Source organism: Phyllostomus hastatus, unplaced genomic scaffold (assembly GCF_019186645.2).
Source record: "Phyllostomus hastatus isolate PE091 unplaced genomic scaffold, TTU_PhHast_1.1 phas_contig_551, whole genome shotgun sequence".
Classification (NCBI taxonomy): domain Eukaryota; kingdom Metazoa; phylum Chordata; class Mammalia; order Chiroptera; family Phyllostomidae; genus Phyllostomus; species Phyllostomus hastatus.
Genome location: NW_025333909.1, coordinates 4959542 through 4985063, shown reverse-complemented (window position 1 = coordinate 4985063; position 25522 = coordinate 4959542). Strand labels below are relative to the sequence as shown.

The 25522-nt window shown below is 40.8% G+C and overlaps 1 non-coding gene and 1 pseudogene across 1 annotated transcript; both read left to right on the top strand.

Moving 5' to 3' along the window:
• Window positions 1-1316: 1316 nt before the first annotated feature.
• LOC123824407 lies at window positions 1317-1423 on the top strand. Its single transcript, XR_006786686.1, has one exon. It is a non-coding gene; the product is annotated as a U6 spliceosomal RNA (small nuclear RNA).
• An 8918-nt stretch (window positions 1424-10341) lies between these two features.
• Window positions 10342-11260, top strand: LOC123824259 (annotated as a pseudogene).
• The last annotated feature ends 14262 nt before the right edge of the window (window positions 11261-25522 follow it).

Below are 25522 nucleotides of genomic sequence, written 5' to 3'. Positions count from 1 at the left end.
CCTCCAAGTGAAACATTAAGGTAGCAGCAGAGAAGAAATATGTGCACGCTGAGGGATTATGATTCTGGCCCCAGCACTGACCAGGGCCTGAGGCACATTAAACATCTACTGAACTTGTCATGAAGGCAGTGAGGGAAGAGTAGGTGACTCTCTCCACTTTCAGTGTGGGGACCAAATGGGAAATCATGGACTTGAGCTACCTTTTCTGTGATCAAGGTGGACATCATCCATCTAGAGTCCTCCTAAGATAAAAATGACCAACTTGAGTCTAAGACATAGCCTTTTATTTCCAACCTCTATCTCCATCCTGGATGCATCCTTACGCCAAGATGTTGACAAAAGAGAAACAAAGGGCTGTTCTAGGGAGAGGAGAAGATTTGTTGTTTTACGTCTATTAAAACAGAAGAAAACCATGAATCAAAGCATTGCAGGTTCAATTCCCAGTGAGGGCAGATGCTTTGGTTGCAGGCCACGGCCCCCAGCAACCGCACATTGATGTTTCCCTCTCTCTCTCTCTTTCTCCCTCCCTTCTCTCCCTAAAAATAAATAAATAAAATCTTTTAAAAAATCAAGCTATTAAAAAAAAAGAAGAAAACTAGAAAGATGTAGCATAAGGGATCCCAGGCTAAAGCTAATATCTAGGGGAACTTTAATAAGACTCAGGAACTTCTGTCAACCTCCTCTAATTAACCAGCATTAATTTTGTCCCTCCCATTTCTTTTTAGTGATAACATTAAAACCCTTCACATGTAAACCTCTGCTTCTTGTGCTCAGTGTTAGCAAAGGAAGGAAAACCAGTAAGATTGGCCAACTCTGTAGCCAGCCTTAAGGGAAATCTGTGAAACAGTGTAAGACAGAGTCATTTGGGAATAGAAATCTGAGTCCCTGGGGGCTGAAGAAGGGAAAGGATGAGTGACAGCTGGCTAGCTGAGGTCTCAGATATGTCCCCAGTGGCTTAACTGGCAGGAAGTTTTGGAGCTCCACGACACCACTGGAATATCTACCACAGCTGTCCACTCGCTTGGCCAGCAAGACCTCTTAACACATTTTGTAAGTCAGGCCTAACCTACTTTCCTGCCAACTACCTGCATCAGCACTCAGCAACAGGAGATTTTGCCTAAATTGATACTTTAATTTTTCTCTTAATGGTTTAACATTTACAAAATGGAGTTTGTAACATATTAAAAACTGTTTTTTTTAAAAATAATAAGTTGCCTTGGAAACAAAAGTCAATAAAAGCCAATTTATTACTTGATAAGGCTTTAGTTGTGGCCATTATATGTTAATCCCTATTCTATAAAAATATATAACATTATGTGCTCGCTTCGGCAGCACATATACTAAAATTGGAATGATACAGAGAAGATTAGCATGGCCCCTGCGCAAGGATGACACGCAAATTTGTGAAGCGTTCCATATTTTTAACTGTATTTGAACAATGATTAAAATAAAATTTAAAAAATATATAACATTAATAGATATAACATTTATATAGCTATATGTATGAATATTAAACGTCAACTCAACTGATACATTATAATCCTCTAAAATGATTTTTGATAACATTAGGTATATTAACTTAAAATTGGAGATGGGCCCATCAATAGATGAGTGGATTAAAAAGTGGTGGCACTATATGTGTGTGTGTATACACACATACACACAATGGAATATTACTCAGGCATAAAAAATGAAGTATTATCCCTTATGACAGTATGGATAGACCTATAAGGTATTGTGCCAAATGAAATAAGTCAGAGAAAGACAAATACCATATGATTTCACTGACATGTGGAATCTAAAGAACAAAATAAATGAACACACAAATTAAAATAGACTCATAGACACAGAGAGCAAACGGGTGGTTGCCAGTACAGGGGATGTTGGAGTAAGTAATAGGTGAAAGGGGTGAAGGGATTGAGAAGTAAGACTGGCAGTTACAGAATAGTCCCGGGGATGTAAAGCACAGCATGGGAATACAGTCACTAATGTTGTAGGAACTATGTATGGTGGCAGGTGGGTACGGGAAATATCAGGGGAAACACGCTGTGAAGTATATAATTTTCTAACCACTGTGCTGTATATGTGAAATTAATATAACATTGAATGTAAACTATAATTGAAAAACAAAATTTAAAAAATATTGAGATAATACCCTGGCTGGCATAGCTCAGTGGATTGAGCGTGGGCTGGGAACCAAAGTGTCCCAGGTTCGATTCCCAGTCAGGGCACATTCCTGGGTTGCAGGCTATAACCCCCAGCAACCGCAAGTTGATGACTCACTCTCTCTCTCTCTCTCCCTCCCTCCCTTCCCTCTCTAGAAATAAATAAATAAATAAATAAATAAAAATTTAAAAATTATAAAAAATATTGAGATAGAATCGGAGTGGGTAGATGTGTTCTTATATCAGTTGCCAATGCTTTAGGGGGCATGAAGTAAAAACTCCATTACATTTTAGTTCCTAATACCTCTTTCTCTCTCTCTTTCACTCTCACTCTTTCTCACTGCTTGCACACGACCTCTCTGTGTCGCCTGGATAAATAGTACCATTAACCAAGAAATGTATCTGAGACAAAAAGTATACCAAATTCAGCCTGCAAACCATTTCAACTGCACATGAGGCAGCTGGAAGGTTCCAGAGTACTTTTTCTCCCTTACCTTTCGGAGTTTCCTAATAACCAGGGTTAGAAGAAGCCAGAAAAGGGTAGCTGCAAGGCCAGTGCAAACAAGAATGATGACTTCAATATTGGATTTGTCTTCAGAGCCTGTAAAGACATCAAAGACAGAACTTATTAAAATAAACATGTTATAGCGCCTTGGCCATTGTCTACTATCAGTTTACAATGAAAATAAGTTAGTTCACTGAAGAGACTGAGAGGAAGAAGGAGAAAATTACTGCCTTTTAGAAAGCATATTTCATTTCTCAAGGACAAATGTCACTGAGTAGGAATAATAAAATTCCTACCCCACAGGGTTACCCAGAGTACTAAATGAGATAGCGAGAGGTGAAAATAGCACCATATATGGCATATAACTTTTTTAACCTATTTTATTATTATCATCAGTTTTCTGCGTTTTTTTTTTTTTATAGTTTAGACTCTGGATTATATCAGACCATTAGAAGACGAGATTATTACATCAGCTTATACGGTTTGCCTGGTAGGCCCTAGAAAAGTGTAACTGAATGTGCAAAAGGCTTCAGGAATGCTGAGATGGTTATTCCAACCCTTCTTATTCCAGCATTTCTTTCAGCAGCTACAGCTTTGCCCGTAATAGTTAAATACTCATCGTAATAGCATAGCACATTGGAGTCGAAACACCTTGCCATAACCTTCAGCAAGTGTCTTATTCTCTTTGGGCTTCACATTTACAATATTAGGTGATCGAAGGTCTAATTTTCTATGCTTATATTTCCAAATGCCATCCAATAGTTTCCAAGCCACCAAAGGGAAGTAATCTTATTTGATATTTTATATTTTGTAAAGCATTCCCCTATCTTGGACTTCATCTGTATCACCCCTGAAACATATAGTACAGCTGGTATTATTGTCATGTCAGAAAGAAGAAATCTAGCCCTGGCTGGCATAGCTCAGTGGATTGAGCGCAGGCTGGGAACCAAAGTGTCGCAGGTTCGATTCCCAGCCAGGGTACATTCCTGGGTTGCAGGCCATAACCCCCAGCAACCGCACATTGATGTTTCTCTCTCTCTCTCTCCCTCCTTCCCTCCCTTCCCTCCCTAAAAATAAATAAATAAAATCCTAAAAAAAAAAAGAAAGGAGAAATCTGAGATCGAAAAAGGCTACATGACTTAGGCAAAATCCCATCAAGTTTGTTACAAGTATGGGGTTCTGAATTCAGGTTTTCCAAATCATACTATTCCATATACCTTCCCGTTGAAAGTGGATATATTAAGTGTATCGCCATGCTTGCCTTCTTCATGGCCATTCTACACTGTGTCCCCATCCATTACTGATTATGAATACAGGCAGGTATTTTCCAACTTACCTTCCACAGTGATAAGAGCTGTGGTGCTGACTTCCCCCAACTCATTGGTCGCTTTGCACTGATACACGCCCTCATCTTCTTTTTTGGCTCGCTCAATAATTAGGCTGTTGTTGTCAAAGGAGATTCCTGCATCAACAATGCCCCCCATTATTATCTGAGGTATTTTCATTGAAGCCCAGTCTTAAGAGTATGTGAAACCCCCAACTTATGAAGTCGACCTTGGAACGGTTTCGGTCAAGTAATCTCTAAGGAGTTGCATCAACTCAGGCCTTGTCGATTGGAAACAACGCCACAAGATCTTCAGGCTTACCTGAGGCCGCGAGAACAGGAACTCCGTCTTTCAACCAGTGGATGTTAGGCCACGGTGTTCCACTCACATTGCAATTCAGGAAAATCTTGCCGCTGATGTTGACCTCAATATTGGTAAGATTCTCAATAATGAACGGAGCAACTCTTTCTGTAGCAACCAGGGTAAAAGAGGACAAGGTTTTGTGACAGGGTACCATAAATTTGGCATTTCATCTCTGTCTCACCCCTCCTATTTAATCAGATATTTGGATGCCTAAGTGTCACCATATTCAGGAGAAGAGAAAACAGATAGGGATAAAAATGTACTGCATAGGTGAAGTGTTTGGTGGTTTGCATTTTGTATTCTTCAAGGCACTCCATAATCCTCACACTTAGTAAGGTCATCTTTAGTCAGCTCAAGCAATAAAAGTGGCTGAAGAGTCTTGGTATTAGAAGGACCACACAGTTGCATTCCTCAATTTTTCTATCATCTGTTTGACCCAGAGTATATAATTCATCAAGATCCCTTTCTTGAAATGTCTCTAAGGGGCTTCAGGAAACAAAAGATGGGTTGGCCCAGTCCTAGTAATACAGAAGAGCAAGAGCCCTATTCTGGGTCCATAGCCCACCCAGCAGTTGTCTCAAATGCTTACAAGTTCTAGGGAAATCGCCCCAGTTTTACCTCTAATTAAGAGCTGAGTGTTGTGTTGCATCATCTTGGTGATGTTCCTCTGGGTCCAAGCTTTGCACTGGTACTGCCCTTGGTCCTTCTGGGTCACATTCTTAATCACCAGCGTCAGTGAGATGGAGTAGTTATTTTTTAAGCTTTCTGTGTACATGACAGGAATCTTCTCTCCAAGGGGGTTGAACCAAGCAAGGTGGGTGTAGATATATTTCGCTGCCTTGCATTTGAGCCGGGCATCATAGCCCTCAATCACGGAGACCAGGGGTTGTGCCTCCATGAAGCCAGCCACATCTGTGAGGGTGAAGAGATGTCACTGTGAATATCACTAGGCCCAAGAAACTGCTACCTAACAACATGCTTTGCGCTTTTTCCTCAGAACCAAGTTGTCAAGATAAAGCAGACTCCATCAAGGACAAGGGTCTAGTAGCAAAGACCCAACTATGTTAAGTTTTCAGTGTCATTTCTTGAGTTTCCTTCTAAATGCTCACAATGGCAGAGGAGGCCATTTTTAGCCACACACATGTCCGAATTTGTTCCCAAGTAGGTGTGGGCAGAGCTTTGAAAATATTTTCATCTGTCTCCGATTATGAAGAAGGTAGGCAATTAAGTTTTTTGATTGATACAATGTGATCAGGCCAAATAGTTCCCCATTCCAGTATCACCAGAATATTAGTCTGAGAGTCTGCTATTCTAAGTGACTAACATATTTATTGCCCAATTTACAAACTTCATAGCAATTCCCTCATGTTAATTTTCAAAACAAACTGGAGACAAATAATATCACCAATCACATTTCACAGGTTAAGAAATAACACATACTGAATAAACGGCAGAGACAAGACTGAGACAACAGGTCTACTGATTTGAGTTTGTATTTTTGCCATTTCATGCGGCCTCTCCACAGGTAAGTTCTTATTTTGGAATCTACACTACAGATGCTTTTTTGTTGGATTAAAACATGATGGCTACAGGAGAAGAGCACCTAAATGCAAATTCCTGAGGGGGAAAAAAAGGTAGCACAAAAGCTCTAAGGTAGATACTAACACTGAATCATTTAGCACACATGTGATTTGGAAAGAAAATAGAGGGCTTTGTCAAAATCAAACTCTGAACACCCAAATTTTGACTTGAAAGATAACATGCAGAAACACTTTTCATCCCTTTTTTTAAAAACAAGATTTTATTTATCCTTTTTTTTTTTAGAGAAAGGGGAAAGGAGGGAGAAAGGGAGGGAGAGAAACATCCATGTGTGGTTGCTTCTCGAGCGTCCCCCTACCAGGGACCTGGCCCACAACCCAGGCACGTGCCCTGACTGGGAATCGAACCAGTGACCCTTTGGTTTGCAGGCCAACACTCAATCCACTGAACCACACCAGCCAGGGGGCCTTTTTGCAAATAGAATTGATATAAATTATAAATAAATACTTGAGTACCATATTAATGTTCTTACCCCCAAGTAATACATCAATTTTCACTTCAGAACATCATATACACAAAACTTTGCCCACACTTTATTTTAAATTGCAATGGCTGCAAACAATCTGATGAGATTAGTTGTTGGCTAAGAAAAACCATGGTCCTGATTCAGGCCTAGAGGTTTTAATCCACTGGCTTTGTGTGTGTGTGTGTGTGGTGGGGGTCAGTGTCTGTGGAGGGCCAGGAATAATACAGAAGGTATTCCCGCAGTCAACGTTCTGAGATTAGAATTAAATGAGTAAAACATTCTACTCGTCACACGATTGTATTACTGTTTCTTGTGGTTGCTTGCTTCCAGCAACCCAAGATTTGCTCAGTGTTGTCTCTACCAATATTTATCTTGACAAAGTCTACCACTGTTTTGAATACATTGACATTTTTATTAAGGCTCACAAAATGTTTTCATAAAAATAAATAATTTTTTTAAAAAGATTTTATTTATTTGTTTTTAGAGAGGGAAGGGGGGAGAAAGAGAGAGAGAGAGAAAGATCAATGTGCGGTTGCTGGGGGCCGTGGCCTGCAACCCAGGCATGTACCCTGACTGGGAATCGAACCTGCGATGCTTTGGTTCGCAGCCTGAGCTCAATCCACTGAGCTACGCCAGCCAGGGCAAAATAAATAATTTCTTAATGCCTTTTATCTAATATGTCTTACATCACAATAGGTTCAGTGGGGTTTTTTTTATATATATTTTGGAGGATGGGACAGGTAGAAGACAGTAAAGGGGGGATAAATGGTGACAAACAGACTAGTCTATGGTGGTGAACACACGATACCATATATAGATGACGTATGATAGAACTGTCCACTTGAAACCTATTTAATTAACCCATGTAACCAAAGTAAATTCAATAAAGCCTACCTCTTGATCAATCACAGCAGTGATGCTCTTGATTGAAAAATATGGTTGGCTGAAATTCTGGGTCCATGTTATCTAATCCACTCAGTAATGAACCCTCATGTCCCTGAACACCAGCATCAAGTTGCTGATGCCAAAGGCACATTCAGGCATGTGTAAGTGATTGCTGAATGTGGAATAATTGCCCCCTCCCCCAACTTAACTTTTTTATTCCCATGAGCACATGCCAAATTTGGAGCTATTTTTGTTCTCTGTGGCCACGCTTAGGCTACATTGCCATTTGTCTACTGGACATTCCTACTTGAGGATCCCATTAGCATGTCAACAATTCCAGAACCAAAAATACCTCTTTGATTTTATTCCCCTCAGACCAAGTCTTCCTTTAAATTTTTCTGTGGCGGAAGACATCGTGTTCCTATCAAGCAAGAATTAAAACCTCACTGTTATCTTTGATTCTCGTGTCCCTCTCCCCTTCCACATCCCACCTCCCATCAGTTGTCAAGTCCTAGCAATTGTTCCTTTGCCACAGCTTTCCTTTCACCCTTCCTCTCAATTTCTGCTTTGCAGCTATCCGAGTCTGGGCAGTCATTGCGTCATGCCTGAACATTTAAATGCTTTCCTAACTGGGTTGGTCCCCTCCAGTCTCTCCACATTCCAAACCATCTCCACCGGCCACCTCATTTGTCCTCCTGAACCATAACTTTGATCAAAACCACTGTCAAAAACTCTCAGCGAATCCCCATTGCCTCCAAATGAAGGGAATATTCCTCCCTCATTTATTCAAAGTAGGCTCCTCTAAGGCCCTGTTCTTCCTCACCAACTACATCATCCAGCTTCTCCCCCAATCGTCTGTTTTTACACACTCAGTTGCTTCACAGATCTATCGCATTGGCCTGCGGTCATCTTTCAGTGCCAAGTGGAAGTTCACCTTCTCAGACAGGTCTCCTCTGACCACCCAGTCTAAAGCAGGCTTCCTCACTCTACCCCACCATGCTCCCTTTCATGCATTTATCCCAAGTATAAAATGGTCATTTATTCATCCATTTACTGTGTCTTTCCAATGCTGCAACGTCTCCTCTGTAAAGACAAGGACCACACAAGTTTTAGTCAGTGCTAGAGCCCTAGCATCTAGCACAGCGCTAGTCATGTCATAGACGCCCAATAAATATTGCTGGAATGAACAAATGTGAATTGGTTCATTCCAATCTGTCTAACTTTTGCTTATGGCACCCTCTTCCCTTCAAATGTGGTTCCCAACACCTCTATTTTTGTGAATACCTATTCCTCAATCAGTGTTCCATTCTTTTTGAAGTCCTTTTCACTGCCCCTGCCCTAGCTGGCTCTTTAGATTATAAAACTGCCTCAGGTCAGGAATCCCTTCTTGGCTATGACAAAGCACTTTGCGAACATTCAACAATTACTGACGAATGTTTGAAAACGTTATGATTAATGGTAACTTTTTCTATGATGTAGTCGACAAGAATATAATAATGGGATCCTGGAGACTGCCTTTTGGGAGATGAATTTAATATAGCTATCCTTAAAACTATGATAAAGTTAGCCACCAAAAGGTCAGAGGGTGTCAGAAAGGCAAACAGCCGAAGTCATGCTTCCTGACAAAAATTCTCATGTATGTCTGCAATCTTGACAGGTAAAGACAAAGCCCTGAATTTCATGCCATGGAGATACCTTTCCGCTTCAGCATCTGAAATGAATAATGTCTTATTTAACAAAGAACTGAGTCCTGAGATGGATTAGATACTTTATTATTATGGACTTAATTTTGTGCCCCCCCCCCCGGCCCAAGTTCCTATGTTCAGGCCCTAAAACCCAATGTGATGCTATTTGGAAGTGGGGCCTTTGAGAGGTAATTGAAGTTTATATCAGGCCGTGAGAGGGAGGCCCTTATGACGGGATTAGGATCCTTATAAGAGGAAGGGAGACCAGAGCTTTCCCTCTTCCCACCATGTGGGGACACAAGGAGAAGGCACACATCTGCAGGCCAGAAAGAGCGCCCTCACCACGGGATCCAATTGGCCAGCACAGCGATCTTGGACTTCCCCTGGCGCAAGAATTACGAGAAATACATTCCAATGGTTTAAGCCATCCAGTCTGTGATATTTTGTCATGACAGCCTAGGCTAAGACATTGATATTTCAACCTTTCTTAGAGGAGACGCAAGAAGGTCGCTCTGTTATCTGCATGACTGAAATTGACCTGACCAGGGAGCCTAACAGGAAGTTATGGCTGCTTCTGCTGGCTGCATTTGAGCCTCTCGTATCCTTTCCTTTCTTCCTCTTCCCCTATATGGCTATATGGATGTGTGGATTTGCAGCCTGACATTTCAGAGGATGTGCCGCTGCCTCCTTTCCCCGCCCCAGCCTAATATAGATGTCTCCAATGACTCATGCAAGTAAAACACTTGCTTTCGCATATGATGTGCACCCTAGAAAGCATGACTTATGGGAACCAGATGAAGGAATTCAAGGCTTTAAAATCCGGATATTTTTGTCTTCAAATCTTTGAAGGTCTGCCACTAGGAAGAGTAAGCAGACAGGCTTTGTTGCAACTTCAGTAGGATTAGGAATGTGGGTGGAAGCAAATTTAGCATAAGGACAAAATTTCTAATAGAGACACCCAAAGAGGAAACAAGCTGCCCCGGGAAGTAGGGAAACAGTTCTCTATCACAAGGAACACTCAAACTGAACCTGAATGACTTCTTGGTAGAAATGCGCTTACAATGAAAGCATCAGGAGAATGGGCAGGAAGGTTTGACTGGGTGACCTATAGGAAACTTGATGATCCTGGCAATGTGTGATTCTAGGACACTGAGAAGGAAGAATTAACAAAAGCTTTTGTACACTCTATTACTTTGGCCCTTAACTCTCTAGGAATACCCTCCCATGCATTCTGCTCCTGGGAAAGCCAAAAACTGCCCAGAAAACTCTCCATCTGAGGCGTATAAGAAGCAGAGAGCATCTTTTGAATGTCAGAAACTATCGGACCTTTCTCAGGCAGCTGCCGAAGATGGCGGAGGGGCAGGTCCCAATGCTCGAAGGCCAAGGCCATGTTTTGGGTTGCCTGGAGGTGATTGTGGCCAAGCAAGTGCTGCCGGGCTGAAAGGCAGTGGTTGTATGCTGTGAGGGCAGCAACATTTCTGTCAACTTCTACAGACACAAGTTGAAGTACCTGGCCTTTCTCTACCAGTGGATGAACACCAACCCCTCCTGCTACCTGTACCATTTCTGAGCCCCTAGCCACCTCCTTTGGTGGACCACGTGAAGCATGCTGCCCCACAAACCAAGCGAGGCCAGGCTGTGTTAGAGTGCAGCTTTTAGAATGTCAGGTGTGTGATGGGATCCTGCTGCTCAATGACAAGCAAAAGCAAATTGGGCCTTGGCCGGGTAGCTCAGTTGGTTAGAGCATTGTCCCCATATGCCAAGGTTGCAGGTTCAATCCCCAGTCAGGACACATAAAGAATCAACCAATGAAAGCATAACTAAGTGGAACAACAAATCCCTCTCCCTCTCTCATCAATAGAAAAAAAAAGAATGAACCAGTGAATATGTAATTGGGTGAAGCAACAAATTGATCTCTCTCTCTCTCTCTCTCTCTCCCCGCCTCCCTCGCTGTCTCTAAAATCAATACATTTTTTCTAAAAATTGCAAATGTTACAAAGAGAAAGCAAATGGTGGCTCATGCTGCCCTCAATGTTGCGTGTCTGAAGCCTACACAGAAGCCTGCCTACCCAGGGCACCTGGCTCCTGAGGTTGGCTGTAAGTACCAGGCAGTCACCGCCACTCCAGAGCAGAGGAAGGACAAGGCCAAAATCCATTACCAGGGACAAAAGCTGCTCATGAGGCTGTGGAAGGAGGGTGAAAAGAACGTGAAGAAGAAAAGTGACTAATACACAGAGGTCCTCAAGACTCCTGGACTCCTGGTCTGAGGCCAGTAAAGTTGACTGTTAATTCCTCATTCTGGGCTTAGCCTGCCCTCTCTCCATCACTGCCCTAGAATGTGGGAGACCCCCTGGGCACCCTGAGCCTTCGAACGCTGGGAACACAGAAGGGGCCTTACTCACTGCTGTTAAAGAAAGGTGTTTCAAAAAGTTTAAACGACTCTAAGAGCTGTGCAACATAATTACCCCGTGATGTACCCATGAGAGTTTTAGGAAATCAACAGTTGGAACAGATGGGTCAGTTTTCATATTTACAAGTAAGCTGGAAAACACAAGCTTCAACTTCCCATATGATTAGAAACTATACTCTGCAGCTGTTAGTACGTGCGGTGAGGCTTGGGGACGGGATGAACCTGGTGTTGTATGAGGGTAGTTACAGATGCCCTTGTGCCTTCCATGTACCTTATAATCAGACGTGAATGAATTCATTTTAAAGGAAAATTTTTATCTGGAGACCACAATGCTGTTGATTTTTGTGACAAATGGGAAAGAAATGAAGTCATACACATCGAAGCTTCTGGAAATTTGTCAGAGACAGCCAAGAGGGGCTTTGGGTATGAAAGATCTCGATTCCAGCTTCCTTATGTTTGTTTTAGCATTGCTGCACCTCAATATAAACCATGGCAGGGTCCAAAGGTCAGCTGAGCTCAAATTATCAGCTTATAACAGCTAAATCTCTTCAAATGAGCTATTTATTCCTTAAAAGGACAGGTCTCAACCTAAAATTTTTGGCTATAAAAATTACAAACAAGTCCAATGAATACAAATACAATATTAGACATGTGCTTTTCATTGCAATTATTAAAAAACAACTATGAAATATTCAATGTATGTATATCCGTTAGCTGGGGCAGAAGCAAAGCCATCCACAAAGCAGTATTTTGTTTGAAAACCAGAATCCTCATGGGACATGAGTTATAAATGAGAAAAGTCCCAGCCATGCTATTAGGGCTTAGCTCGAGGGTAAAAGAATTTGGAGACTCCATTTTCAATTCAGACTACACTCTTCCTCTATCGGGTGCCTATGTTTTTAACGCTCAGTTGAGTTTTATCTGGAAAAGATGAGTAGCTCATCTGCTACATTCACCGTTAGCCTCCGGCAGAGAATTCTGGTGGATGGTCCTATCTGTATTCTGAGCCACACATACTAGAAGGGGTTTGATTGTACTTCATTCCACTGCTTCTTCTGGACATATGCTCTGGCAGAGAGGCTTTGAATAGGATCCATTACTTTTTTCATACCATCTGCTCGGGAAAAGCCCATCCTTTTTGGTAAGAAGCAACTCGATCACAGGCAAGTCCCTCTGTTCTGTCAGGGCTCAAGCTTGTGAGCTTGGAGCACTCATTCCTTTTATCTATCTATCTATCTATCTGTCTATCTATCACCTATCTAAGTCACTTTATTTTTATTGTTGGCACTATAACAGATGTCCCCATCCCCCTCCTTTGCCCACCTCCACCTGGCCCCAAACCCCTCCCCTCTGGCCATCCCCACGCTGTTGTCTGTGTCTATGGCTCATGCATATATATCCTTTGGCTGATTTCCTTTGCCTTCTTTCATCCCTTTTAGAAAAGGAAGAAACTCAGTTTCAAACAAAGCTGTGATAGCCCCAGGCTCTACCCACCAATGGGGACAGAGGAAAGAGCTGGTAGGACCTATAGGCAATTGTGCTCAAACAGCTACATCGTCACAGGGTTCCCTTGCTGAGACGGTGCTCTGGGCTGCTTGGGATCAGGGTGGGTATGCACCATCCCGGAACCTTCCTTGCACACATGGTAGATTATCTGTAAAACCTGCAAGTCCCTGTCGTGTGGAGTAGCCCTGAGAAAACCTCTCTCTTCATCTGAAGTTCCTCTTTTCAGCTAAGGCAGCCACCCAGATTGGGCAGCTAAGGCGATCTTAAAACATGGCAAATAAAAAAGGTTTGGCCTGACTTATTCTATTATTTGCAAATAATAACAAGCATCATCACCATAATATAAGGCCTTAATTTCCTGGTATTTTATCTTTGACTAATTTAGTTTAAACCTTTGGTGTCCTCTGGTTTCTGTTTCTGCTGCTGCCTCTGGCGTGGGCTAGGCAAAAGAGAAGCGAAATGATCTGAAATAACAACCCCCTTTTCCAATGTCCTGTAAACATGTGTCAAACGGTGCTAATTAATCGACACAAATATTTATGTAAATAGAAAATTGATAAAATGTCAAAGTCTCAGAGGGCAGACTTTTCATTTCATTCAGAGTCTGGAACACCAAGTACCGAGATTCTTTCCTTGCTCACCTCCCACCCCTCCCAGCCTTGCTCTCTCCCTCTCTTTCACACATTATATCTTAAGACTCCCCCGCAAATAATTAAGTTATGGGATTGCAGCTGCATTAATGTATCTCCAATGTATTTTTTTCCTCATGCTATCGATGAAACAACTGAGTCCCAGGGAAGGGAAGTAATTTACCAAGATCACACAACTGGGTTTAGCAATAGAGCCAAGACTATATATCACTGGTTTTCTAATTTCTCATCCATAATTCTCCTTTGGCCTGGAGTTGTCTTATGACCTAACGTCACCACACTCCCCCGTCCCTTGCCAGAATAAACTAGATGGTGCATGCATTGATAATGGAGACAGCTGATGCAGAAACAAAGTCCTTTAGCCTTTTTCTTCTTTGTGCAGCTTAGGGAAAATCAAGCTTATTGGGGCCCATGACAATTCTGAGTCTAGCAAAGGTTGCTTGATAAATGAATCAACAGCCTGTCTCCACGTAGAAGAGAACTTAGGTGGGGGGAAAGCTGAAATTATAGCCATGAAATTATCGCTAAATTGAGTATATTTGATGCATAATTCATTGGTGATGGTGTTTGAGGAGGAGGGTGAGTTGTTTGAATGATCCTATCTCCCTTGGGGACCACTTCAATGCTTGACATTTGCCAGTCGAGGCTGGCGAGTGTCTGCACATTTGTTTAATCCTCTCTGTGCCTCTCTGTTTTTCTGAGGATAAAGGGTAAGACACAAAACAGTCTGTTTTCTGGGCATCCAGGACAGGTGCAGGAATTATGTGTATCTGGGAACACTTTGCTGCTGGGGATACGAAGCAGTCACCTTATTTTCTTCAGAATGCAGAAGCCTAGTGATTTTCAGCCTTTCCGAAACTGGGCACCCATGCTGCTCTGTTGGGACACTCGTCCTTGAACCTTCCTCAGCTCACTCCAGCTGTTTCCCATGAAGTTATAACACAGCTCAGGAAAGGAGAGAAGTTGCCGATTGGGAAAATAAAGTGGAAAAGCAAAGACTGACCTTCCTGCCTCCATTCTCAATGACTCACTCTTATGTATGTGTGGTAGGGGGACATTTGTCCACTCATGGACCCCAGGCCTAGTAGTATAGGATATAATCCTGTCTTCTGTCTTCCAGCACTTTCTATGAAAGCTAGAGGCACAAAGTCTACCTTGTTGTTGTTGTTATTATTATTATTATTATTATTATTATTATTAGTAGTAGTAGTAGTAGTAGTAGTAGTAGTAGTAGTAGTATTTTGCATGGGACTTGAGGGAGACATGGAGAGACAAGCCAGGCTGGTTTGGACTTAAACTGCCCTTCACTTGGCTCACCCACTATCTGGGTCAAATGCTGTCCCTGGTTCCTAGGCCCACTGCCTTCTGAAATCACCCTGAAGTATCTCCCTGTTGGCTCAGCCTTGCACCATCTGAAAATGCTTAGGCTTATTTAAGAGCTTGGAAACGGTCGCTATGAACCTTCTTTTCAGATCCAGAAGACTGGTCTCAGAACAAATCCCAGAGCAGGTCTTCTTTTGTTCCTTTACATAAATCATTCTTGCAAGTCCATTTTGACTTCATTCCTTTCACACTGTCTCTGGGGTGGAACATTCTTCACGTTTCTACACAGGGGGCTTTCTGAACGTCTAAATGATTATGCTCAATGTTTCATTCTTAGCTACATGTATCCTCTGTAATAATTCCCATAAGTTAGATGTGCCTGAGTTCCTACAGCAGGAACTATGAAGAAATAAATGACTTTCTTTCTCTGTGTGTGTCTGTGTGTGTGTGTGATTTCTGTGCGAACATTACACTGTCACTTGCTGCACCAAACAATTCCAAAAAGTTCATCTTGATGAGGTCTATTGTGGGTGAAGGATGGGTAGAGTGTTATTTTTAGGATCCAAGTATTCAACACAAAACAAACACACAGAGACCATTAACTCGAATAAGCTAGAAAGCTGGAGAGAAGGCCTTTGTCCTGGGCTTCAAGGAGTCCGAGGACCTAAACAGGCCCTCTGGGGATACAAGTATAAAGTGGTGTTATTTGCTCCATAGAAACTATGTCTCTCAGTAAGCCACAAAGGAATCTCTGTGGTAAATCACAGGCTGAAGATGAGCTACACTGTCCAGCTTTGTGATGCCCTCCTAGGACAGGATATTTCTCGAGTTTTGTCAAACTTTCAATAAAATAATTGCAAACATTTCAGCTTTGATCCAGTTGAGTTACACATGGTGAAGAAATTATCCCTTTCCAATCTTTGGGCCTGGGTTTTTAGGAGGGGCACAGAACCTCAGGCCAGAGTTGTGGCAGTAGTTTTAAGGGAGCAAATCAAGAAAAAAGTGATTTACCTGTGCAGAAGGTAGGTCAGTGGGTATTGTGCCCTGACCCAGTGACCCATCAAGGCAGTTTTCTTCACAGTACCAGTCTTGGAGGAGGTTTGGTTTTGTGTGTGTTAGTTTTATTTATTTTTTAACAAGATTTTCTTTATTTATTTTTAGAGAGAGGGGAAAAGGAAGGAGAAAGAGAAGGAGAGAAACATCAATGTGTGGTTGCCTCTTACACTTCTCCTAATGGGGACCTGGCCCACAACCCAGGCATGTGCCCTGACTGGGAATGGAGAGGCAACCCTTTGGTTCACAGGCCAGCACTCAATCCACTGAGCCACACCAGCCAGGGCTGTTTGTTTTAGTAGAAGCCATGTCAAATGTCTATTTATGCTGTGGGTTGCCTCCATGTTTCAGTGACATCAAAGATTATGACATTCCCAGAATGTCTTCCAAGTCGTTGTTTTGGGAAAGCCATTAGCCACTATGCACAGCACCAGCTGTTTATGCTAATAAATTATCCATTGAGATCAGCTGTCCAACTTCCCTCTGGAAGTTTTACAGCCTGTCAGCTGAACAAAACTGCTCATTTGTGATCATGCTTCACACCTGACTTGTCAAGGTTAGCTATCCATGCCACATCATACTATTTTCTCTAGAGTCTCACTCAGCCTTATTTGCCAAGAAAGACAGTTTAGGAGTGGAATTGCCTTTAAAAAGCGGACATCTTCAGTAAAATCCCAACCCCGTAGGTTAGTTCTTCTGCTCACAAATCCTCATTCCCGAAGTTTCACTTGCTTTTCTTTTCTTGAATGGTGGTAAACTACACTCTCACCTTCATTATACTGCACTAACTAGCGAACATAAGTATGCAACCCTCTAGAGTACATTTCAGAAATCACTCTCCTATTCAACAACCCGTACCTTCACCTTGGTTTGATGAAGCAGTCTGACTATCCAGGTATCTGATCTGCTCCCATTATTTCTTCTTGGTCACTTTTTAAAAAAAGGTTTTATTTATTTTTTTAGAGAGAGGGGAGGATAGAGAGAAAGAGAGGGAGAGAAACATCAGTGTGTGGTTGCCTCTCACATGGCTCCCACTGGGGACCTTGCCCACAACCCAGGCATGTTCCCTGACTAGGAATTGAACCAGCGACCCTTTGGTTCATAGCATATGCTTAATCCACTGAGCTATACCAGCCAGGGCTCCATTATTGCTTCTTTACCTCACTCTTTCATGTGTCCCTCTAGTGTCTTTAGGAGCAAAATAGCATAGGAAGATGGTACAGAGAGATAAATAGGTGCTGATTGCCCTGCTATGACTCTTCCAAATACTTCATTACACCAACTCCATTCATTCTCTTACTATTGCTCACAGCTGGAGAAGGTAGCATTTATTGGAGACTTACTTTGTGTCTGCTACTTCACAGATAGTGTCTTACTTAATCCTCATACACTAACCCTCTGGACCAGGTACCCACCCGTATTCCTATAGTACAGATGAGAAAAGAGAAGGTCCAAGGCTGAAGCAACTTGTTCAACATTCTACAATCAATGGGAAAGTAGCAAAAACTTAGAAAGTAGCAGAGGCAAGGTTTGAACCCAGGAAGGTCCATCTGATTCTAAAGCCTATGTTCACCTCCTACAAAGGAGCAGGTAATTGGTTTAAGAAATTATTTAACTCTAAGTCAAACCCCTGAAATATTTATAATACATTATAATGCTTGCAGTTTTAAATAATGATTCAAGAATCATTGTTTAAGGCTTAAGGGAGTAATATGATTAAAAACATGGACAAATGTTGAGAGTAGAATGCTAAGCAAAAGAAGTCAGAAAGAAGTTAAGAACCGTATGCTTTTACTCATATGTGGGATAGAAAACTGAAAGCATAGACACAGACAACAGTAGGGTGGTTGCCAGAGGAATGAGGGGTGGGGGTAGTAAAGGGGAAAGGGGTCAAATACATGGTGACGGAAGATGAGTTGACTTTGGTGTTGGGCACACAATGCAATACACAGATCATGTAGCATAGACATGTACACTTGAAACCTATATGATCTCATTAACAAATGGCATCCTGATACATTTAATTTTAAAATAAATACAATACAATTATAGTAAATTACTTGAGTTCTACACAATTTTGGAAATCAACTGAGATTTTATTCTCATCATCTGTCACCTAGATTAAGGATTACAACCTCATTTTAACGAGGCCTTGAAAGAAACAAATTAGATCATGGTGTGAGGGAGCTGAGAATACTGTAATTAAACTTAAAATAAAGGAAAGCTATAACAAGCAGATTCTTGCTAAGGTGTTAATGTTGAATCCCAACTTAACGTGTTGCTCCTCCCAGGATATTTTCATCTCAGCCAGATTCTGCCTTAACCTCAAATAATGAGCCTTCAGTGATAAATTCTCAGTCAACTTTGTAGGCCCGGGGTTGAGATGGCTGAGAAACGATACATTTTCCAGACATCTCAGATCACATCATAGAAAATGTGTCCTGCTTGCTGTGTCCCCCCCACTCAAGAATTTACCTGAGACATAGAACTGCATTCTTCTCTCATCAATGCCAGCCTTGTTTATAGCCCTGCAGTAGTATATACCCGAAATGTTGCTGGTCAATATCTTCAGGATGCTCAGAGTCTAAAAAGAGAGATGTGATGCATTAGTGACCATTAACAAGGTATAGTAGTTATTAATGCTACTCACCAGATACTTCTGATTCTTGCCCCTTTCAGGCACATAGTAGGTTTTCCTTCCTGGATCCCTTGTGATTGAGCGGGGGCCCTCTGACTTATTTATGGCTAAGGATTTGAGAATGCAAATGATGTTGGTCCTTTCTAAGCTGGACCACTTAATTACTATAGTGAAAACCTCCATAGATCTTTCAGAAATAACGATGAGCAATGTTTGAGATGATGGCTACTCTTGCCAGCCAGCATCCCTAAATGACTACAATAAAAAAGCCCTCCTGCTGATGTGCAATTGGATATATAGCACTGGCAAGATATAAACCTTTGGTCCTGGCTGGCGTAGCTCAGTGGATTGAGCGTGGGCTGCGAACCAAAGTGTCGCAGGTTCGATTCCCAGTCAGGGCACATGCCTGGGTTGCAGGCCATGGCCCCCAGCAACTGCACATTGATGTTTCTCTCTCTCTCTTTCTCCCTCCCTTCCCTCTCTAAAAATAAATAAATAAATCTTTTTTAAAAAAGGTATAAACCTTTGTAATTTTGAACTGATCAGATTTTACAGTTGTTTGGTTTCATAGTACAACCTGGGCCATCTTGACTAATACATCAGCCTACCTGGGAAGTGGAGCTGCATTCATTCATTCATTTATTCATTCATTCAACAAACATGTTTTTAAGGTCTTATTTAAATGGTTACCCCTTGGAAAGGGACTGAAAATAAGAAATTATTTAATTTCATAAAGAAACAGATACAAACATAGAACAATTCACAAGCCTGTCATTTAAGAGTTGATTTCCCAAGTCAGCATAAGTTTCAAAATAATAACAAATAATATTTAATACTTTTTACTCTGTTTCAGATACAATAATAAATACTTTATATATGTTATCTCATTTAATCTTCCCAACAACTCTATAATTTAGAAACTATTAATAACACCTCTTTTTACTGATGAGGAAACTGAGGTTTAGAGAAGGAAATAACCCACTGAAAGTCAAAAACTCAGGAATAATGCAGGTGACATTCAAATGTAGGACTACAGTTTGACGTGAGAATACCTGTTTCTTACTACTGTGTTTTACTGCCTTGAAAATTAAAATCACTCTGGCTAGTGCAATAATAATAAAAAATCAATGTAAAGAAAGTAAAACATCTAAGTCTCATTTTTAAAAGATTTTATTTATTTATTTTTAGAGAGAAGGGGAGAGAGGGAGAAAGAGAGAGAGAAACATCAATGTGTGGTTGCCTTTCATGCAGTCCCTCCTGGGGGCCCACAACCCAGGCGTGTGCCCTGACTGGCAATCGAACCAGCAACTCACCGGGTTCACAGGCCAGTTCTCAATCCACTGAACCACACCAACCAGGGTATCCAAGTCTCATTTGTTAGAACTAACCATTAGAACTAACCTCTGTTCCAGCAGTCTTTGGTTTATAATGCCTCAGAACTTTGACTTATTTGTTCTCTTCTTTTCCTATTCATTGACTATTGTGGAGATAACCCATAACAAATTAAAGATAGATGGAGAAGATGAAGGAAGCCTAGATAAAGACTAAACTGGATAAGTGGGCTCTGTAGAACCAAAGTGTGTTATTATCTGAGAGTGGAGCATGGGTAAAAACTCAGGATTCTATTGGCAAGAATGAGATTTTTCCTACTAGTCTTCTCTCATCAACCATATTTCTTTTATAACCAGTTTACCAAGAGGCTTATGGGAAAAATAGATGCTAATTGATATTAAGCAGGCCAAATTATTTTTTTCCTTGAAAGTGTCTTGTCTTAAGCTACGGAGTTACAGATTACACCACACTAAATAGCTGAGACTCAACAGTTTGGGTTTAGGTCAAGCTCATTACCAGAGTCTAATAGTATTTTCCCTTGAGGAGAGTGGCATCTATCTGCAGGGACAGTTATGCAGATTCTGAAGAAGGAGGTTCCATGACTACCCTTTCAGCAGCAAAAGCACTTTTTCCCATTGTTGTCACTGACTGGGTAGGAACACCTGAATTTCCTTGCAGCGCTGGTTTACAGTGTGAGTTTCCACAGTTATTTATCCCATTATGATGATGTAGTTTTTTGTTGTGGGGGAGGAGGGGAGGGGAGGGGAACTTAGAACAAATTCTATCTTTAAAATATACAACTGTATTTACGTGAGACATGATAATGTGTTACAATGTGAGACATGATAAATGTGTTATGACACACTGGACAGGAAGTAAGGAGACCTGGGTTCTAGTCTCAGCTATACCATCACTTGGCTAGAAAATTGTTACCTCTCTGGATTTCAGTTTTCCCATCTGCAGTGTTTGAAAAATAGACAAAGATGAGCTCTCAAGTTCTATACGGCTCTTACCTTCTGTACCATTCCCCCTAGCCTAACCAACCCACCTACCAAGGTCTCACACAATTAATATATAACCAGACTGAGCTGAAATAAAAATCATTTTGAGGGAGGGAATAAATAAAGCCACCAAGAAAGAATTTGATTTGGTTTACCATATTTTGATATGTAGAATGTGTACTTTTTGCCCAAATTTTGAGGAAAAATAAGGATGGGTACTATACATGGGTATAATGATTACGTACCATGGGTATGATGATGGGTATAATGTGTATAATGCACATAAAAACATGGCTGCGCATTACATACCGCAAGATATGGTCATTTTAAGTAAGATAAATCACTCAAAATCTACCTATACCGGCTTCTCTTTGTGTCCAAGATTTGTCTCCAAGCTCACAAATTTGGACTTCATTCAAAAGTGTCCTTTGAGCACTGTATTAAGTTATGCCTTATGGTAAGATGGATTTTGATCCACATGACCTTTGTGAGCTGGGCTAATAAGTTCCATACATATGTTACATTACACGGCGAAAGAGACCTTGCAGATGGAATCAAGGTTGCTAATCAGCTGACCTGAACAAAGAGATTATCTTGGATTTACAGTGTAATCACATGGGCTCTTAAAAGTACAAGTGGGACATAGAAAAGTCAAAGTGATTCAGCACAAGAGGGAAGAAGAACAAGATTCAAGACTGAGAAGGACTAAACATGACGTTGCTGCATTAAATCAGAGAAAGGAAGTTATGGCCAGGGAATGGGAGTAGCCTCTAGAAGGTGAGAACAAGCTCCAGATGCCAGCCAGCAGCAACAAAAGGTACAACAGTCCTACGACCTGAATGAGCTTGAAAGCAGATTTTTTTCTTAGAGACTCTACAAAAAATGCAGCCTTGTCACTACCTCGATTCCATCCTTGTGAAACTCTAAGCAGTGGATCCAACAGGGCCACATTTTGCCTAAACTTATGAACTACAGGACTATAAGATAATACATTTGTATTATACGAAGCTACTAAATTTGTTGTTACCTGTTATAACCGCAATAGCAAACCAATACCACAGAAATACACAGAATTTTAAGATAATATTACGAACAATTATATGGCAACAAACTAAAACAACTGTAATAGATAAATTCCTAGAAACATAAAATCTTACAAAACGAATTCAGAAACAATAGATTACAATTAATGAAATTGAAGCAGTTATTAAAGAAACTCCAATAATACCAAAAAAGGTCCTAGAGTAGATAGCTTCACGGGGTAATTTTATCAAACATTCAAAGAAGAACCAACACCTATCTTCCTCAAACTATTCCAAAAAATTCAAGAGGAGGGAGGACTTCTGATCTCTTTTTACAAAGCCAGCATTATCCCAGCATTAGCCGAATTCCAAAACCAGCTAAAGATACTACAAACAAAGAAAATTATAGGCCAATATGCCTGATAAACATAGATATTAAGACCCTCAGTAAAGTATTAGCCAATCGGATCCAGCAATACATTAAAAATATCCTACAGATGACTCAGCTGGGTTGTTGAGGGTGATGCAAAGTTGGTACAATATTTGCAAATCAATATGTGTGATACATCACTTAAACAAAATGAAGGACAAAAATCACATGATCATATCCATAGACACAGAAAAAGTATTCGATAAAATCCGGCACCCATTCATGAGAAAAACTCTCAGCCAAGGCTTTATAGACGGATCATAACTCGACACAATGAAGGACTAAAAGTGTTTCCTTTACCATCAGGAACAAGACAGGGTTGTCCAATTTCACCACAATTATTGTACATAGTACTGGAAGTCCTAGCCACAGCGATTAGACAAGATGAAATAAAAGACATCCATACTGAAAAGGCGGAACTAGAACTGTCATCATTCACAGATGACATGATATTGTTTATTAAAAAGTCCTAAAGACTCCATCAAAAAACTACTAGCTTTAATAAATGAATTTGGCAAAGTAGCAGGATACAAAATTAATATCCAGAAAGAAATGGTGGTACTTCCATACACCAATGATAAACTCTCATAAAGAGAAACTAAGGCCCTAGATGGTGTGGCTCAGTGAATTAAGCTCCTACCTGTGAATCAAAGGGTCGCTAGTTTGATTCCCAATCAGGGCACATCCCTGGGTTGTGGGCCAGGTCCCCAGTAGGCAACCACACACTGGTGTTTCTCTCCCTCTCTTTCTCCCTCCCTTCCCCTCTCTCTAAAAATAAATAAATAAAATCTTTTTTTTTTTTAAAAAGAGCAGGGATATAGATCAATGAAATAGAACAGAGAGTACCCATGCATTTATGGTCAATTAATATTGGACAAAGGAGGCCAGAGCATCCAATGAAGTAAACACTGTCTCTTTAATAAAAGGTGTTGGGAAAATTGAACAGGTACATGCCAAAAAACTAATCTGAACCACTACCTTACACCATGTGCAAGAATAAACTCAAAATGGATAAAAAACTTAAATGTAATTCAGGAAACCATAAAAATCCTGGAAGAAAACACAGGCAGTAAAATCTCAGACACCTTGCGTAGCAATATTTTTGTCAATATATCTCCAGAGGAAAAATAAACAAAGGAGGACTATATCAAACTAAAAAGCTTCTGTACAGCCAAAGGAGACCATCAACAAAATGAAAAGGGAACTCACTGTGTGGGAGAACATATTTGCCAATGATACATCTGATAAGGAGTTAATTTCCAAAATATATAAAGAACTTAAAACAACTCAACACCAGGAACACAAACAACCCAACTTAAAACATGGGCAAAGGACCTCAATAGACACTCTTCAAGGACATAAAGATGGCAAATCGACATATCAAAAAATGCTTAACAATGCCCTGGCTGGTGTAGCTCAGTGGATTGAGAGTGGGCTGGGAACCAAAGTGTCCCAGGTTCGATTCCCAGCCAGGGTACATTCCTGGGTTGCAGGCCAGAACCCCCAGCAACCGCACATTGATGTTTCTCTCTCTCTCTCTCTCTCTCCCCCCCCCCGCTCCCTTCCCTCTCTAAAAATAAATAAATAAATTTTAAAAAATGCTTAACAGCAGTAATTATCAGAGAAATGCAAATTAAAACTACAATGGGGTATCACCTCATACCTGCCAGAGTGGCTACCATCAATAAATCAACAAACAACAAGTGCTGGAGAGGATGTGGAGAAAAGGGAACCCTAGTGCACTGTTGGTGGGAATGCAGACTGGGGCAACCACTGTGGAAAACAGTATGGAGTTATCTCAAAAAATTAAAAATGGAGCTGCTTTTTGACCCAGCGATCCCACTTCTGAGAACCTATGCTAAGAATCCTGAAACACCAACTAGAAGGAATATATGTACCCCTATGTTCATAGCAGCATTATTTACAACAGCCAAGATTTAGAAGCAGCCCAAGAGCCCATCAGTAGATGAGTGGAAAAGAAAGCTGTGGTACATATATACAATGGAATATTACTTGGCCATAAAAAGGAAACCTTACCCTTTGTGACGGTGTGGATGGATGGACCTGCAGATTATTATGCTCAGTGAAATAAGCCTCTCAGAGAAAGATAAATACCATATGGCCTCACTCATACATGGAATCTAAGGAACAACATAAGCTGCCAAACAAAATAAAACCAGTGGTATGGGATGCACGGAGCAGACTGAGAGGTCTCAGAGGGGAGAGGGGTGAGGGGACTTGAAGAGATCAGCCAAAGAATGTAGATGTGCCCATGGACACAGACAACAATATGAGGCCAGGGTGGGGGCAGGGACGAAGGGATGTAAAAGGGGGACATCTGTAACAGTGTCAACAATAAAAAAAATAATGATCGCAAGGTGACACTTTTTAAATCCCATTTACAATATCATCATAATACAATAGCATCGTATTACTAAATTACTTAGTAATAATTTTTATTTTTAACTTTATTTTTATTGTTGACACTATTACAGATGGCCCTATTTTCTCCTCCTTTCCCCACCTAGCAATAAATGTAAACAGAGTAGAAAGACCTATACTCTGAAAACTATAACACACTAAAGAAAGAAATAGAAGAACATGCAAAATTGCAACAACAATTAAAATAAAATTTTAAAAAAGGGAAAAAAAGAACATAGAAATAAAGAGAAGGATATACCATGCTCACAGACCAGAAGAATTAATATCATTAAACTGTCCTTATAGCCTAAAGCAATATACAGGTCCAATACAATCTTTATTAAAATAAACATGCTATTCTTCTCAGAACTAGAACAACTAATCATAAAATTTATAGAAAATTACAAAAGCTCTTGAATAGCCAATGCAACCTCGAGAAAAAAGCAAAGTGGGAGGTATCACACTCCCCAATTTCAAGCTGCATTACAAGCTACGGTAATCAAAGCAGCATCAATCATAGAGATCAATGAAACAGAACAGAGAGAGCACAGAAATAAATCCTCACTTATGCCGGCATTCAATCTAGAACAAAGGAAACAAGGTTATACAATGGGGCAAAGACAGGTTCTTCAATAAGCGGTGCAGGGAAAACAGAAGAGATACATGCAAAAACTGAAATTGGACCACTTTCTTATGTCATGTATAAAAATAAACTCAAAGTGGATTTAAGACCTGAAACCATA